Below are 19,563 nucleotides of genomic sequence, written 5' to 3' on the forward strand. Positions count from 1 at the left end.
GTGTGAGTGGGGAGGGAATGGAAACTCTGTACGCTTTTCCCCACACCTCACTCTATGCGTCTTTTCATCTGTATCCTTTGTGATATCCTTTATAATAAACAGGTAAACGTTAAGTACATTTTTTCCTGAGTTCTATGAGCTGCTCAAACAAATCGAACTTGAGGAAGGAGTTGTGGGATCCCTGATTTATAGTGAGTTGGTCAGAACTTCCAGAGGCCTGGACTTGCAACTGACACCTGAAGTGGGGGACAGTCTTGGGGACTGAGCCCTCACCCTGTGGGATTGGACACTATCTCCAGGTAGATAGTCTCCTGTCGGAGTTCAATTAGAGGACACCCAGCTGGTGTCCACTGAGAGACTGCTTGCTTGCTTGCTTGCTTGAATGCTTGCTGGGGGGGAGAAGTCTCCACCCTTTTGGTCGCAGAAGTCAGAAGTCTCTTCTGTGTGTGATCATTGTTGTGCTGTGAGAGAATAGAGTAAAGACAATGTGTGCTTTTCCCATTCTCACTCAGTTTTGTTTCCCCCACCTTACACATTTAACTCAACGTTTAACCATCTTACAGGAAACAAGGAAATGCAAAACCACAAAAACACAGAAAAAGGTTAGCTCCAATCTTGATGGGAGCTGCAAACTTCAGCAATCTCAGCTATCTGAGAAGGTATTCCTAAGATTTTGGTTGGGAAGGCAATCCAAAAAATCATTTGGATAATATACATTTTTCCTTACTGGGTAAATGTGTGTAAATCTTGGGAAAATGTAGGAATAAGTAGAATATGGAGCATAAGTCAAACTTTTGGTAGTAATATTTTAGGATTAAGAAATAATAAGTACATGTTTGATATTCAAGCATTTGTAATGCTAAAGATAATTTAGCTTATTTGAGTAACAGATTACTCTTGTGACTCCAATATAAAATGTATCATTGAAAAATTAGTATATGTTTATGAATTTTAAATAGAAATCCTACCAAGTTTGAAACATTATTGGAATATTTAATGTGAATGTTTAGCTTTGTAATTGCATAGAAGTATTATCATCAACATATTTCACTTGCAAGAAAAAGAAAAAAGATATAGTCGTCATGTGTTGCTTAACAATGGAGATATGTTCTGAGAAATGCTTTAGGAAGATTTTGTCATTGTGCAAGCATCTTAGAGTGTACTTATTCAAACCTAGATGGTATAGCCTACTTACACATCTAGACCATATGGCATAACCATTATAATCTTATGGAACCACCATTGTATAAGCGGTTGACCAAAACATTGTTAAGCAGTGCCTGACTGTATTAAGGTTGTTATTAATTAATATTAAAGTTAATATTAACTAATATTAATATCTATTCATTAAACCCAGATTTTTAATTATTTCTCAGAAAAATTAATAAAACTTCAGCGTCAAATTCAGCCTCATTTTCTAACTCAATTTTTAAAACATATTGAGAAGTATGTATTCATTTATCTCTTCATATTTGCACTTATAGTATGCAGGGCAATATGCTGGCCTCATAAAACATGGAATAAATAGAAGAAAATGCAACATGGATTCCACGCTTAAGAGAGAGAAAGACTTACTCTGTGGTGAATCAATGAGAAAACATCTGACAAAAAATATTTTTCTGTAGGAAACAAAACATTTTCAAGAAAATATTTACTTTACATAGTTAATAAGATATAAGAAAAAATTGGCTCTGTGAAAGAAAAAGAAAAAGGAGATCATATGAAAGAATCATAATAATAGCTATCATAATGTATTAGTCTATTTCCTGTTGCTTATAACAGAATACCTGAAATTGGGTAGTGTGTAAAGAAATGAAATTTATTGCTTGCAGTTTTGGAAGCTCAGAAGTCCACAGTCCAAGGGGGTGCATCTTGTGAGGGCCTTCTAGGTGGGAACACTCTGCAAGGTCCTGCGGTGACCAGGGTGTCACATGATGAGAATAAGAGCTCTCTCACATGCTCCTTATTGTGTCACCAGTCCACACCCATGATAACTCATTATTCTGTGAATGCATTCATCCTTTCATGAGGGCATAGTCCTCATGATCCAATCACCTCTCAAAGGCCCCACTTTTCAAATATCGTAGTTGGATTTCCCAACCTCTAAACACTGCTACAGTGGGGATTACGTTTCCAACACATGAACTTCAAAGGGTGACCCATAGCACATAGCTAATAATTTATTAAGCATTTGCTATATGTCAGCCTTTAGTACACCCTAAAGAGGTAGAGTTATGCATTTGTGTATTTGTGTAAACAGAAGAAAAGATATCACAATATATGGAGACATTGGGGTGGGGTGATGGGCCTAGTGGGACTTTCTATATTTTCTTTCATTTTGATGAAACTTAGACTTGATAACAAAAGGTACTAACTGCCCCAAATTCTAAATTCTGAGCATTTCTAGCTGTTCATATGATAGTGCCTTTATAGCAAAACTGGCACTATCACCTCTTCACCAACCCCCAACCGTGTAAAAGGAGTATTGGGTGGGAGAGAGAGCTTACTTTACAAGAGAACCCAGTTTGTGGAAGGCAACAGACCTTTTGTCCTCTCTCTCCCATGAGAGAAGAAGCTTTTTACTCAGGCCTTTTGTCCTTATTCCTAGAAGGTCGAAGGTGTTGGAACAATGCACTAAGTTAAGGATTTTGATTGTCTTTTTCTGAAAGCTTCTAACCTGCTGGCCCAGCAGAGTACCTAATGCTCCTGGGTCCTGGAGATAAGGGGAGGCTGAGCGTGTGGGTGCCAAGGGGCAGCCTCTCCTCTACCATGTGTTACAACAGGATGCCTGCAATTCCTAGGGGTTGAGTGGACCCCCCTGGGTTTAAAGGCAATCCTTATGGTACCCTCAGAAGAGGGCTACTTGATGAGTGAGGGTATCCCAGGAGCAAAAGCACACTTGGCAGAGGGTTGGAAAAGGGAAACCCCCCTTGGGCCCTCTGAAGAACAAACTAATGCACCCCCAAAGAGAGCCAGCATTTGGGTATCTGCCAACACTGAATGGCTGCCAATTAGTGAGAGAAGCAACTGCAACCAGAAGAAAGGGAATGGCAGCTCTGCCATGGGGTTAACAAATGTTGGAATAACATGTTATTTCCGGGAAGTGGAATTGGAAGGGTGGAAGGGCCAGCTGTTTAAATTTTTATAATCTCTGTATCTTTTAAATCAAATCAGTATATATTGCTTTTAAAAAATAAAGGAGGCAGGGCATTCTGTGTTGATGGCCAACCAATATGTTTGATTTTCCTCTATAACCAATGTCAACTACCTTCCACCTCTCTTGAGCTATCACTTGATGGCTAGGACTGGCAGGCACGCAGGGCCTTCGAGTGCTGGCCGGAGGGCTGTTACAGCTGAGACTAGTACTGGGAGACAAGCTGGAAAACCCCACGGCAAGGACATGAAAGTGGAGGTTTCTAAGGAGATTCCTGGACCTCAATGGGAAGGTTGGTCTAGGTTTGCTGGGGTACATTAGATCTTGGCCCCCAAAAGAGCTGAGGAAAAGCTGGACAGGTAGACTGAATCTTTCCACCCCGAGGGTGGGAAAACTCCATGATACCAGGGGCGCTTATCCTGGAGCTGACAGGAATCTGATGACCTACCTCCTGCTAGACTCTCTAGCAGCTGAGCCTTTACAAGAAGACATCCCTCATCTTTTCTATGGGATGAGGACTCCTTGGGGCCAATGGGACATGCGCACTTGAGCTCACACTCAGCCCCCTTTTCCAGACCATGCTCCCAGTGCATAGGTCCCCAGAATGCCCAGCCCAAACTCTTCGGAGCTCCAGGGTCTGCAAGGGCCTTTGGCCTTGTTTCACCCTCTGGTGAGCTTGTTTCTTGGCGTAAGGGTGGTCAAAGAATGGTTTGCAGGGGGTATGGACAGCCTTGGATGTCCCGTCCAAGTGCACGCGTATGCACAGGAGAGACTTTAAGGTGCACAATAGAGCCAGGAGCAGGCATGGGTTGTGTCCATGGTCTGATTCTTCCTACACCAACAGCACAGGGTTCTAGGGAATCACAATTCGAAATTCAAATGTGGCCTTCTGGGTTGCTATGGATTACATTTGTCTAGGTAGGAGGATGGAACATATTTAATGGTGTTAGCCTGATTTATGACTTTTGCATGTTTACATTTATCCTATTGGGACTTCCATTTGGTCCTCTGCCTTGGGTCCCAAAAATACAGTAGAAGTGAGCCTGTCTCTTCTACTGGATGCAGTAAGCTTCCACTATCCTCTGAATGTTTCCTTCCTAACTTCCTATGTGTTGTTACATACAATTTTACTTCCACTTTTTAAACACTAAAATTCATTGTTTTTCAGCCAATGTTTAGATAGTGGATCAACATATTTTACTGTTATCCTTGCTTACTGTTTTTTCTTGCATTCCTCATCTTCTTGCTCAGTTTGTCTGACAGCTCACACACTGCTCCTTCAATATCAACTCTTAACAGGTGTTAAGACCCAGTCTGCATAGGGCCACATAGCAAGGTGTCTTTCTCCAGGCACGTATCTGTGTTGGTTTGTTACAAAGTAACGTGCTTATTTTTCTCTCTCACAGACGGAGATCCCCACTTACCCATTAATTACTCATTTGGTATTCATTCTAAACTAATAAACTTTGGAAAAGTTTGTTATTTGGAAAGCAGACCAGGGAAAAGATACTTGAGTCCATGGTCTTATCACAGTTTGTGCGAGCCTCCCAGAGTGGCATTAAGTTTATGAAACCAACAGCAACAACAAACCCACAGTGACTAAAAGTAACACAGTAAACGTCATGACTCACAAACTTATTAAAGGTGCCTGTCAAAGCTGTGCATGGGTTCGTGGGGGGAAAGATTTCTCTTCCCTCCTATCTATTTTGCAAAATAACAGTAAAATATTACCTTTGTTCATGGAGTAAATAGAATTTCACAGGCTACAAACTCAGCGGTTCAAAACTGCTGATTTTATTTTCCATAACTCAGAAATCTCTCCCTTATATTTTTTGGCTGCTGGCTGGTATGCAGAGAAATGTCTATTTTAAACTCCAATTTATCCTGATAGCAGAAAATGTAATCTTAGTTCATTTGTGGTAGGCTTGATCATTTCAACGTCTCCCTCCTCTTCCTCTTCCCCTGAGTAAAACCTGGAGCCCCTACAGAGGCCCCGTGGGAGGTGTCCTCAGGACCTCTCTGTCTCATCTCCTACTGCCTTGCTCTCACTTCGTCTCCCTTACCTAACTCTCTCTACCCCAGCCACACTGGGCCCCGTACCATTCCTGGAAGCCATGAAGCACACTCGGTCTTAGGGTGTTTGCACTGAGTGTTCATTTTGCCTGATAACGATGGGCAAACTCCTTCAACTCCTTTCAGTCTGTTCAAATGAACTCTACCCAGACTAACAAAATCTCAGTGCCCTGTCCCACCCTCTCACACCTGTTCCAATTCTCCCCACAGTACATCCTACCTACATAATAAAAAATTTATTTATTATCTTTATGTATGGTTTCCCCCTATTAGAATATAAATCCCAGAGGGTAGGGATTTTTGTTTTGCTCACTGCTGTATCCCAAACACCTAGCAATGAGCCTGGCACACAGCAGGGACTATTTGTTGAACTACTTGCAGTAAATATTTGTTGAATGAGTAAATAGATGAATGTAGGCATCCAGGTGCTGCAGGATTCTGGTCAAAGCTCCGATGCATGCAGAAGCATATGTACCCTACTCATCTCTACCTACCGTGCAGGTATCTACCGAGACCTACCGTCTCATCTGATCTTTGGTCCCGGTTACCCTTCAGGTTGGCCTCTGTTAAGATGCCTGGGTTGTATCTGTTTCCAATCTTATGGGCCACATAGCTTCCCTTTATAACTTCTTCTGGACCCCAGCAGTCAGCCACATATTTGACAAAGTCCACAGCTCTGCATTTACTACCTGGATGACTTTGGACAGATCACTTAGACACTCTGGGCCTTGTTCGGACAATTTTAACATGTAGAGGTGTTTCTGAGATTAGGCACTATGCATGCAAACCATTTGACAGTGGTTGGCAACATAGCTGGTGTTCACCTACTTGTAGCTATAGAAATACCTAAGAGAAAAGGCACAGAGTCACTGGCTGCGTGTCCAGAGAGAGGCAGTCTATCGCCTCAGAGAGCACTTGGCAGGCATCCTTGGTGAAATCACAGTGGTCCAGTGTGTGTCCTCTATTGTACTCAGTCAGAAATCTCAGGCATTGGCAACCCAAAATAGATCTTTCAAGTACAGATTCAAGCTCTCATTATCCAAGTTGACAGAGATGGAAATAAATATTCAACAGATATTTATTGAGTACCTACTGTGTGCCAGGTGCTGTTCTAGGTGCTGGAGATGGAGCAATGAACAAAACAAAAGAAAAGTAAAATGTTATCCCTTAGTTGGTGATAAGTGATAGGAGAACAAGTGGGGAAGAGGTAGTCAGAATTTCAAATTGGAAAAGGCAAGACCTTGCCAAGAACGTGAGAGGTGAGCTCTGGAATTAGCCTGAGTCTGACAACTTACAACTGCAACCTTGAGCGAATCAGTCCACTGTAACCTCTTTTATTAACACCATGTTATAGAAGAGGAAACAGGCTCAGAATAGTTGGAAATTGAATGAAGTGCAGCATTTAGCATAGTCCTTAGCACACTGTAATAGGAGTTAACTATTCTCATCCTTTCTGTAGGAAAGCTATAAGAGGAGCCTTATGTAATATAATCAGAGTATTGCCTAGTGGCTGGTCAAAGAAAGGGAGTTAGGTAATTTTTATATTTAAGGGCATTGGGGTAGATTTCTCGATGTACCAAAGTAATGCTTACTTTTCATTTAACGAAGGATACAAATGGATGGGCATTCTGAGCTTTTCAGAAAATAATTGGAATAATCGAATAGTTGCATGAAATATTCCGGTTTATGAATCAGTTATCTGTTAAATAACAGTCTTAAAATTTCAGAATACGAATTACTTTTAATTTCCTCGAAGACTTATGGTAGCTGATTAAGGGTAGGGATATTTAAGATGGAGAGGAAACGCTGAATGAAGAGAGAAAGATGCGTCTTCTGGAACTCTGTAAGCCTTAGAGAAGATGTGGGACTTAACAACCCCCCAGACCCTCCTCTAATAGGGGCCCTTTATTATTTTTATTGACTTACTTGAATATACATTGTTTTAAGCATTCACCAAGAACCCATCAGTTTGGAGTCTTTTTTTTCTTTTGCTCCTTCAGCTCATTTTCACCTGGCGAGTAAAGGAACATTTTACTTTGCTGGTTCAAGACCACCATCTACTGGTCAAATTTGATAAATTCAGTTTATATGGTGCATAAGAAAATCCAAATTGTTTTGTTTTGGTTTTGCTCAATTCACTTATTGATGCAGTTTTCTAGGTACATAATAATGTGAAAATCAGGAAGGTAAGGTGGTGCACGAAATGCCTCTTTCTGTTATAGACAGTGAGGAACTCAAGATTTCAAACTTCTAACACCGGTTAAATAGTTCAACAGACATTTATTAGAGAGCAAACCTGACAACCAGAACAAGGAAAGTGGATCTGTGCTCTGTACTGTGCTGGGTGTTTGGGTTACATAGATGGGGAAGACAAGGTCCTTTCTGGCAGACATGCAAGTCCCCCAAATCTCAATAGAATGGGTATAAAAGGAGAGACAGGACATAGCTCAGAGGACTTAGGGCAGCTTCTGGAAAGAAAGCCCCAACCTAGCCTGAAGGCTCCTGAGAAGATCCATCTGGGGAACGTTAATAAGAACCAGCCAGGCAGAGGACAGAGGAAGGGCGTTTCAGATTCAGGGAACAGCATGGATAAGGGCACAGAGTAGCAGGGGAGGGAGTGACAGGATCTTTGATTTTGCCAGAGTGTAGAGTGTGAGGTGGGGTGTTCTGTTATAATAAATCATCCTGTCAAGTGTAACCACTGTCCACGTAGCTGAACTTCAGTGATCAGAAAAGTAAATTTAAATTGATTCCCACTGCAACTGGTGGGGCACATCTAACTTAACCGTGAAAATACACATCACACATCACCTTGCTGCTGATTACATGTCCTGGGGTCTCTGCCTTCCCCCTCATCCCCTTCCCCTACCTTCTGCCTTCCCTGTATCAGCACTCTAGCTTGGGGTGGCTTGTTAGAGCAGATGTGAAGGTTTCAGGGTGCAGCCTGTCGGACTACTGCTGGGTATGAGGGGTGCTTTGCTTGTACCCCTGGTTTATTTTAAGTCTTAAATAATGCCCCTTCCAAGCCATTGCCCTGTCTGTCCTCTCCCCGACTCCCACCCCTGGCTGAAGCATATATTGTGACTCCTCCGGTCCCCTCTGAAATTGGCCTTTGGTGAGGAATTCAGGGCTTTCCCCTGTCTTCCTTACCTTTACTGAGGGGTGCTCCTTTTTGCTTCCTCCTCCTCAAGTCCCTTTTTGCACCATCATTACTCAACACTTTCCAGGACACTTTCTTGCTTTGGCCAGAAGCCATCAGGTAATGTTGGAAAGAGTCTCTGACCTCCTTCTTTTAGTTCTGTAACCACATTTATTTACTCTTCACCAGCCTGGGAAATGAATATTGGGTCCTCAGCCCTGCCACCTTCTGCTGTCATTATCAGCTGATGTGTTTTTTAGCTCAGGTTTTGATAAGGTGAAAAGAACAATCACTAGGGTTACTCAGACCAACCAGCTCTCAGAGTCCTTGGTGATTAAACTTGGAGAAAGGCCACATGAAGATGACTGTAAGCACACATGATCCCTCCCCCTGGATTTTTTTTTCTGTAATTTCTTTTGCTCTTAAAGATGGAAGAAGTTTGAAACAGGACTATAATTTGGTCTTCCTTGCAATCCATTTGGGTGTAGTTTGGAATCTGTCAACCAGAACAAAGGAAACTTGAATTTGGTTCATACTTTGGTTTTGGTGCTGCTGCTTCTCATGATCCTCAGCAGGGATTAAGAAATAACTCGGTGTGCGCAACAGATTCCTGAAACTGGCAGGTTTGACTTTCTGGCATATTGCCGCATTTTTCCACTCTCTGTTCAGGACCACTAAATGCTGAAATGTGGATGCATCCTGAAATAAAAGCAATTCATGTGTTCTAAAGATAAAAATAAAAATAATATAATAACCTTGAATATAAATGGTTAAATGTTCTAATTAAAAGACGTAGACTGGCTGAATGGATTAAAAAAACATGACCTATCCATATGCTGCCTACAAGAAACATACCTTACCTACAAAGACACACATAGACTGAAAGTGAAGGGATGGAATATGATATTCCATGAAAATGGAAACCAAAAGCCAGCAAGAGTAACTATACTTATATCAGATAAAACAGACTTTAAATCAAAATCTGTACTAAGAAAGAAAGGCACTATGTAAAAATACAGGGATCAATGCAGCAAGAGGATATAACAATTATAAATATATATGCACACAACACTGGGTATATAAAGCAAATATTATCAGGTCTAAAGGAAGAGGTAGACACTAACACAATAATAGTTGGGGACTATAAAACCCCACTTTCAGCATTGGACAGATCATTGAGACAGAAAATCAACAAGGAAATATTGGATTTAAATGGCACCATAGACTAGATGGACCTAACAAATATATATAGAGCATTTCATCAAATGAATGCAGAATACACATTCTTTTCATCAGCATATGGAACATTGTCTAGGATTGACCATATGATTGGCACAAAATAAGTCTCAACAAGTTCAAAAAAATTGAAACCATTTCAAGTACTTTTTCTGACCATAATAAAACTAGATATCAATAACAAGAGGAACTTGCAAACCTACACAAATACATGGAAACTAATAAACTCTTGAATGGCCAATGGGTCAAAGAAGAGATTAAGAAGGAAATCCATAAATTTCATGAAACTGATGAAGACAGAAACACAACATACCAAAACCAACGGGATACAGCTGAGACAGTATTAAGAGGAAAGTTTATAGCAATAAACACCTATGTCAGAAAAAAAAAAAGAAAGATTTCAAATAAATGGCCTAACAGTGCACGTCAAGGAACTAGAAAAGCAAGAACAAACTAATCCCAAAATAAGTAGAAGAAAAGAAATAATAAAAATCAGAGCATAAATAAATAATAGACTAAAAATACAATACAAAAAATCAATCAAACAAAAGTTGGTTCTTTGAAAAGATGAAAAAATTTGAAAACCTTTAGCCAGACTAACAAAAAAAAAAAAAAAAGAGAAAAGACCAAAATAAATGCAAATGCAAATCAGAATAAAATAAAATAAAATAAATGCAAACCAGAAATGCAAATGGACACATTACAACAGATAGTACTGAAATACAAAGGATCATCAGAAACAATTATGAACAACTATATACCAGTAAATATGAAAACCTAGAGGAAATGGATAAATTCCTGAACATATATGCCCTACTAAGACTGAACCAAGAAGAAATAGAAAAGCCAAATAGAATGATAACAAGTAACAAGGTGGAATCAGTAATAAAAATTGTCTCCCAACAAAGAAAAGCCCAGGACTAGATGGTTTACTGCTGAATGCTAACAAGCATTTAAAGAAGAACTAATACCTATACTTCTTAAATTATTTCAAAATATTGAAGTGGATGGAATTGCTGCAAACTTGTGCTATGAGGCCAGTGTCACCCTGATACCAAAACCAGGCAAGGATACAACAACAAAAGAAAACTACAGGCCAATATCCTTAATGAACATAGATGCAACAGTCCTCAATAAAATACTAGCAAATAAAATCCAATAGCACATCATAAAGATTATACACCATGATAAAGTGGGATTTATCCCAGGGATGCAAGGACAGCTCAACACATGCAAATCAAAAAATGTGTTTCATCACATCAACAGAATGAAAGGAAAAAAACCACATGATTATCTCAATAGACGCAGAAAAAATATTTGATAAAATTAAACATCCTTTCATGATAAAGACTCTCAACAAATTAGATATAGAAGGAAAGTATATTGAGAAAAAAAGGCTGAAAGCTTCCCCCCTAAGAACTGGAACAAGACAAGGATGGCCACTCTCACCACTTTTATTCAACATAGTACTGAAAGTCCTACCATCTAGGCAAGAGAAAGAAATAAAAGGCATCCAAATTGGAAAGGAGGAAGTTTTCCAATGTTTGCAGAAGTTTTCCAATGTTCAAGTTTTCCTTGTTTGCAGATGACATGATTTTATATACAGAGAAACCTAAAGACTCCACCAAACAACTCCTAGGACTGATAAAGAATTTCAGTAAAGTTGTAGAACACAAAATCAACATATAAATATCCATAGAATTTCTATACACCAACAATGAACTAGCAGGAAAAGAAATCAAGAAAGCAATCCCATTTAAAATAGCAAGAACAAAATACACCTAGGCATAAATTTACCTGAGGAGGTGAAAGATTGCTACAACAAAAACTATTAATCACTGGTTAAAAATATTAAAGACAGATAAAAATGGAAAGACATCCATGCTCATGGATTGGAAGAACCAATATCATCAAAATGACCATGCTGCCCAAAGCAATCTACAGATTCAATGCAATCCCTATCAAACTACCAATGTCATACTTCACAGAACTAAAAAACAGTTCAAAAATTTATATGGAATGACAAGAGACCCTGAATAGCCAAAGCATTCCTGAGCAAAAAGAACAAAGTGGGGGATATCATGCTCCCTGACTTCAAAATATACTACAAAGCAATAGTAATCAAAACAGAGTGGTACTGGCACAAAAACAGACACACAGCCTATGGAGCAGAATAGAGAATTCAGAAATAAATCCACGCACCTACAGCCAACTGATTCTAAGAACATACATTGGAGAAGGGACAGTCTCTTCAATAAATGGTGTTGGGAAAATTGGAGATCCATATGCAGATGAGTGAAACTAGACCCCTACCTCTCACCATATACCCAAATCAACTCAAAATGGATTAAAAACTTAAATAAGACCTGAAACTATAAAACTTCTAGAAACAACAGAGGAAACAACCAACAGAGTGAAAAGGTAACCTGAAGAATGAGAGAATATATTTGCAAACTATGCATCTGACAAGGGATTAATATTTGGAATGTACAAAGAACTCTAACAACTCAATAGTAAAAAACCAAATAATCTGATTGAAAAATGGGCAAATGACATTTCTCAAAAGAAGACATACAAATGGCCAACAGGCGTATAAAAAAAAATGCTTAACATCACTAATCGTCATAGAAATACAAATCAAAGCCACAATGGATATCTTCTTGCCCCAGTTAGAATGGCTATTACCAAAAACAGGGAAAGTAACAAGTGCTGGTGAGGAGGCGGAGAAAGAGGAAATCTTATACATTGCTGATGGGAATGTAAATTAGTACATCCATGATCAAAAACTGTATGAATGTTCCTCAAAAAAAAAAAAAAAAAAAAACCCAAAAAAACCTAAAAATAGAACTACCACATGATCTAGCAATCTCATTGCTGGGTATGTATCCAAAGGAATGGAAATCACCAAGTCAAAGGGATACCTGCACTCCCATGTTTACTGTGGCTCTATTCACAATAGCCAAGATTGGGAACCAACCTAAATGTCCATCCATGGATGATTGGATTAAGGAAATGTGGTATATAAACACAGTGGAATACTCCTCACCATATATATACGCAATGCGATACTACTCAGCTATAAAAAAGAAATTCTGCTATTTGCAGCAACATGGATGAGCTTGGAGAAATTATTTAAGTGAAATAAGCCAAGCACAGACAGAGAGATACCACATGTTCTCACTCATATGTGGAAGCTAAAAAAGTTGATTTCATAGAAGTAGAGAGTAGAATCATGGTTACTAGAGACTGATGGGAGGATGGGAAGATGGTGGTCAGTGGATACAACATACTAGAGAGATGGGAAGAACGGGATCTAGTGTTCTGTAGTAATATAGGGAGACTACCGTTTACAACCAAGTATTGTGTATCTTTGAAGAGCTGGTCAAGATGATGCTGAATGTTCCTAACACCAAGAAGTGACAAATGTTTGAGGTGATGGACATGCTAAGCACCCTGATATGATCATTGCACACAGTATGAATGTACCCAAATATCATACTGTACTACGTAAATATATACAGTTATCATGGGTTAATTAAGAAAAATAAATTAAGAAGACAAAAAAATAGAGAGTAGAAGAGTGGTTACGAGATGCAGGGAAAGGGAGCGGGAGGGGTGACAGGGAAAGGCTGGTAGACTGGCACAAAGGTACAAAGTTACAGTTAGACAGGAGTAGTAAGTTCTGGGTGGCAATAGCTAATAATTTCGTATTGTATATTTTCAAGGTAGCCAGAAAAGAGGACCTTGAACCACAAAGAAATGATAAATGTTTAGGTGATCGATAAGCTAATTATTCTTATTAGATCACTATAACTATATGCATATATTGAAACAACAAACTGTACTCCATAAACATGTACAATGAAAAAATAAAAAAAAGAAAGAAACTTAATCCTCAACTCAACAGTATTAAGAGGTGGGCCTTAGGTCCTGAGGACTCTGCTTTCATGGATGAGATTAGGGTCTTATAAAAGGACTTAGGGGGCGAGTTAACCTTTCCATCTCTTCTGCTACGTGAGGACAGTGTCCGTCCCCTCTAGAGGATGCAGCAGCAAGGAGCCATCTTGGAAGCAGAGAGTGGTTGTTACCAGGCACCAAACCTTGATCTTGGACTTCCAGCCTCCAGAATTGTGAGAAGTAAATTTCTACTGTATATAATTATCCAGTCTGTGGTATTTTATTATACCAGCACATACAGGCTAAGATAAACAGGTCCTAGCACACAGTTGTAACTGAATAATTATTAGTCGAATGAGAAATGTGTGAGTGAATGAATGCATCGCTATGTATACCTTCAGTAGGTTGTGAGTACACATGAGGATACAATAATGCCATAAGTACAATGGCTTGGAACCCTATTCACTCACAGCAGGAATTCTGTCACTTTTTGCAGATCTCCTTCCCAGTGATTTCCAGGCTCCTAAGAAGTACATATGTGTTTATGGATCAGTTCTCACATGCTAGGTCATGGGAATGGAGTTTGCACCTGTTGGCCTTGGCTGCTTCAAATGTGGTCTTGGCTGGCTGTGGGGATCCAGGGATACAACAATTCCATCATAGTCACCTTTGTCACTTCCCTGTACGAAACCCTCTCCCGTCCTTGATGATGCTATTCTGTAATAACATCAGTGACAGATCTTCACTGATTCCCTAGACAGTAATGACTCCTCAAGGAAAGGGCTTGGGGTGGGGCCAAGGAACTGTTTCAGTCAAGAGCACCGGCCACCAATATTGAAGTATGAGTTGAGGAAGCTGGTCTTAGCAGGGTGTAGAAGAGAAGCTTAGTAAGCACATCACACCAGAAAAGGCTTGGGGCCATCAGGATGAGGAGAGAAGTGAATGCAAGGGTCACACTGCCTGGTGGCAGTTTTAGGATTGCGACCCTTTATCTCCTCCCAAGGCCCTGCTGGAAGAGGAGGGTGGCCTCTTAAAACCAAGATTTCCTGCCAGGAAAGTGAATTACAGTGAGGCTGTGATGATAGAAAGATAAAGGTAAATGTTTGTCTGGGAATCTGAACAGAATTAGTAGCCCCTTGCTTTTGGTAGTGGCCCCTTTTCGCTCGTGAACAAAACGTTCTCCTTGATAACTGCAGGGCCAGGATAACACCGAGTCATTGTTCAAATTCGTCCCGTTGGAGCATCTTACAATTGTTGGCATTTGTGTGTGCACACATGTGCATACACACATAAATCGAATTTTTAGATGCCCATCTCTGTCTTTATTATGTTAAAAGAGAATTCCCACTCTTTGCTGACTTTATTCATTGTGTTATTCAAATGCAGGAAGGAAATCAGAAGGAGACCAGGATAATGTATTGATCTGTGGGGAAGAAAAAAGAAGTGAATGCTTCCTGTTCTGCGACTGGTCAGGGCTTGTCAGTAATTGATTTTGTTTTTGAGAGTAACAAGAGGGAATTTAAAGTAGTGTGCCATTGAGGACAATATTTTTTGTTTAAAATGTCTGCTTTGTCTCATGTGGAAGGAAACAGTGTCTTGTCAGGGTGACAGAGGCTTGTCTAGGACCCCAGAGCTTTGGAAGGCTGTGTGCTTCAGCTATGTGGCTGATGTGTCAAGATTTGTGGGGGAAGGGAGGGCTGTCACTCTGGGCCAGCCTCGCTGTGCCACTGAGAAGCTGAATCAGTTCATTCATTTATACAGCAGTCGGAATTTGAATCTACGTCTGTTCATCAGTCCTTGTGTGCAGGGCTTGATCAGATTTACCTCTTTGCTCTCAGTTGGAAATTTTTTTTGACCTGTACTGAGAAAATTCAATAGCTCCCCAAGGTCCAGAAAGGGGCTTCTTAAACTTTCCTCCCTGCCCCCACCCTTTCCCCCCATAGAGAGGCCAACCCACCACTTCAGAGTCAGAATGAGAGCAGTGCTTAATCTGCGTTCAGCAAATCTCATGATTATGTTGTCTTCACACCTAGGTTAAGCACCTTGGAAGACTGAATTGCACTTTTGTAGAGGGCATCTCTGAAGCTTAGGGTAAGTGCCATTCTGCTTGCAACCCTAGATGTGATCTGCCTTCAGGGCCACCCATCCCCAGGTGTGATAACCACAGTCCCAGGGTAACCCTGAATTAGGGGCTGAATTGTGTCTCCCCCCAGCCCCCATTTAGATTGAAATAGTAACCCCCAGTGCCTCAGAATGTAACTGTAGGACCTTTAAAGGGATAATTAAGTTAAAATGAAGGATAGACTTGCTGGGTATAGTATCCTTGGCTGGCAGGTTTTTTTCTTTTAGAATTTGTAATACATTATCCCATTCTCTTCTGACCTATAGAGTTTTTGCTGTGAAGTCGGCTGTTAGTCTGATGGGGACTCCCTTTAGGTGACTTGATGCTTTTTTCTTGCTGTTTTTAGGATTCTTTCTTTGCCTTTGAGTTTTGCCACTTTGACTATAATGTGTCTCAGAGAGTATCTTTTTGGATAGAATCTGTTTGGGGATCTTTGAGCCTCTTGGCTCAAAGAATTCTGTGTCTATTCCAAAACCTGGGAAGTTTTCCAATATTATATCATTGAATAGGTTGTCAATGCCTGTATTAGTTCTTTTTGTGCTGCTCTAACAGAATACCTGAGACTGGGTAATTTTTAAAGAACGGAAGTTTATTTGGCTCATGATTCTGGAACAGCTGCATCTGGCACAGGCCTCAGGCTGCTTCTACTCATGGTGAAAAGTGGTGGGCAGCCGGTGGGTACAAGGAGATCACATGGTGAGGGGAAGGAAGAGAGAGAGAGTGGGGAGGTGCCAGGGTTCTATCAACAACCTGCTCTCACAGGAACTAATAAATTGAAAACTCACTCACTGCCCACCCCCCAGGGAGAGCATTAATCCATTCATGAGGGATCTGCCCCCATGACTCAAACAGCTCCCAACACCACCACTTTGGAGATAAGATTTCCACATGAGTTTTGTGGGGAGAACACCTTCAAACGCTATCAATGCCTTTTCCTTTTCCTTTCCCTTCTGGAACATCCATAATTCAGATGTTTGGGCACTTAAGATTGTCTGATAGCTTTTATAGATATTCTTCATTTCTTAAAAATCCTTTTTTTCTTTTTCTTTTTTGTCCGCTTGGGTTTTCTTGAAAAGACTGTCCTCCAGATCAAAAATTCTTTTCTCTCTGCTCTATCCTGTTGCTTAAGTTCTTGTTTTTTTTTTTTTTTTTTTTCTTTTGTGGGATGAATTCTCGAGTGCTAGGAGTTCTGCTACATTCTTTTTTGAGTATCTATCTATTTGTAAATTTCGTCCTTCATTTCCTGGATAGTTTTTCTCATTTCATTGCATTATCTGAGTGAGTCTTCTTGTATCTCATTAAGTTTCCTTAAGACTGTTGCTCAGAATTTCTTTTCTGTTATTTCAAGGGTTTCCTGATGTATGGGGTCTGATACTTGAGAATTATTGCATTCCTTTAGTGATGTCAATTTTTTCTAGTTTTTTTTTTCTTCCATAATTCCAGTATCCTTGTGTTGATGTCTGAGCATCTGAAAGAGTAGTTGCTCCTTCTGTTACTCTGGAGTGGCTGTTGTGGAGAGAGCCCCTCCTGTAGATGTGTTTTATAATGACTGTTGAGTAGAGCATTTCTATATTGGTACCAGGTAGACACAGAAGTGTAGTCTCTGTGTGGTTACTTTGGCTATATTCAGTGTCGGAGTTGCATGTGAGTGCTCCATGGTCTAGGCACTAGGGCACTTAGTGGTTTCTTGCTGAAGTTAGTGACACTGTGTTGGGTAGTCAGGAATGTGGGTAAGATCTGGAGTTCTTTAGAGAAGTGTGTCAGTGTCCTGTTGCTCTTTGGTTGGGGTGGGTGATCCTGGGCTGGCTTCTTGGCACCACGGCTAGTGTCCCATGATTGTGATATGTCCATTGGGGTATACTGTAGCTCCTCAGATTGAATAGTTGACACTGAGCTGAGTTTCTTTTTCCTCTTTCCCACAGGCAGAGGCTCGTCCTGGGTCCTTGCTTCCCTCATTTTGGGGATTGGTTTGTGGCAGCTGGGAATTTTCTTCTGTACTTGTAGTGGACTGAATTATGTCCCCCCAAAACTCCCTGAAGCTTGAATTGTGTCCCCCAAGTTTTACGTATTAGAAACTTAACTTTTGTCCCCCAAATTTTATGTATTAGAAACTCTTATGTATTAGAAACTGTGACTGTTAAGAGGGTGGAAGATCCTATTATGGTAATCGAAAGGTGGGGCCTTGAAGAGGTGATTGGATTGTAGGACCGTGCAGTAGTAAGTGGACTAAAAATGGTGGTCAGGGGCATGGTTCTGAGGATTTTAAAAGAAGAGAAGAGTCTGCCTTTTGCTCTCTCTCTGTTCTTTCCACTTCCACCATCTTGGAATATGAGATCCTGGGTCACTGTCACCACCACCAGATGGACTTTGGACTTCCCAGCCTCAGAAACTGTACGCAATAAATTTCATTTTCTTTATAAATCACCCAGTTCAGTGTACTTTGTGATAAACAACAAAAATGGACTAATACAGTACTCTATTAGGCTATCCTGGATTTCTGCAGTCTCCAGGGCCTCCATGTGTTTCTCTCCCTTGGTTAAGGCCGTCATGTGGCCTATGCATGTACCTCCCACCCCTGTGTTCAGGACTGTGGGGGCAGCATAAATCCCCCTGTGGGTTGGGCCACTGGGGTGTGAGTGTGCTCACTCACCTGTTTCTGGTGGCTCTGCTCTTGACCTTCCTTGTGTCAATACAGTTGAGTGTGTGGCAGCTGCAGGACCTGTGAGGTGTGGGTGGCTGCTGCTTCAGTGGCAGGGCCAATGTGATGTGTGTGGCCACTGGTAGATGCAGCAGCAGCAGGAGTCATGCTGCAGGTGGCAGTGGCAGGGAGCAGGATGAACCTCTCTACAAGACAATGGGTGACAATTCTGGGAACAGAAGATAGCACCAGTGACTGTGGCAGTGGTGGCAATGACCCTGTTCTGGTTTTCTTCTGTGAGAGGAATGTGCCCTGACACTTCTAATCTGCTCTCTTCCCACAATCCTCCATCAGCAGTTGTGTCTGAATTTTTTTATCCGTTAAAAATTGAATGTTTTTCTTTAAAAAAAATTTTAAAAATGATAAAAACTTTTTTATGGGTTAAGGATATTAACTCTTTTTGTCATATTCTTTCTAATTTTTGTCAGTTTGCCATTTACCTTTTAATTGTATTCATGATATTTGTCAAGAACTAACAAATAAACATATTAGAAAAATTTATTAAGCTCCATTTAAAATTATTTTTGCTTAGAATTTATATTGCAGTAAGTCCTAAGGTATCTAAGAGCTAAGGTCTCTAGTTTACCAGTGATTAACTAGTTGCCCCAGGACCAACTATTGAATAATCAATGCTTTTATGGTATTATCTACTAATTCTTATAAAATTGTGTGTCTTTTGGACTTTCTATTATGTTCCATTGTCCTGTTTGTCAGTTCCTGTGTCAGTACTATGCTATTTTAAATGTTGAAAGCCTATAGTATATATTTATATTTGCTATGGCAAATTTTTCTTCATCATTTAAAAAAATTTGCTGGCTATTTTCTTAAATTCATCCATCTAAATAAATTTAGAGTTGTTTTGTTAAGTTCCAAAAATTCTGTTGCCCTTTTGATTGGGATTGCATTGATTTTATAGATTAATACGGGAGAGAACTTGTATGATAAAATTAACAAACTTTTCCTGTTAAGAACACAATAGCTTATTTCTTGTTTTTCTCAAAATTTTTATGTCTCTCAGTAAAGCTTTGATGTTTTCTTCATCTAGGTCTTATATGTTCCTTAAGTTTATTCCTAGGTAGTTTTTGTTGTTTCTGTTTTTGCTATTATGAATAGAAACTGATATGGATTGAATTGTGTTCCCCAAGTTTTATGTACTAGAATCTTGATCCCCAGTGGGACTGTTAAGAGGGTGGGAAATCTTATTGTGGTAATTGAAAGGTGGGGCCTTGAAGAAGTGGTTAGAT

The sequence above is a fragment of the Cynocephalus volans genome, chromosome 13 (assembly GCF_027409185.1).
Source record: "Cynocephalus volans isolate mCynVol1 chromosome 13, mCynVol1.pri, whole genome shotgun sequence".
Taxonomy (NCBI): Eukaryota; Metazoa; Chordata; class Mammalia; order Dermoptera; family Cynocephalidae; genus Cynocephalus; species Cynocephalus volans.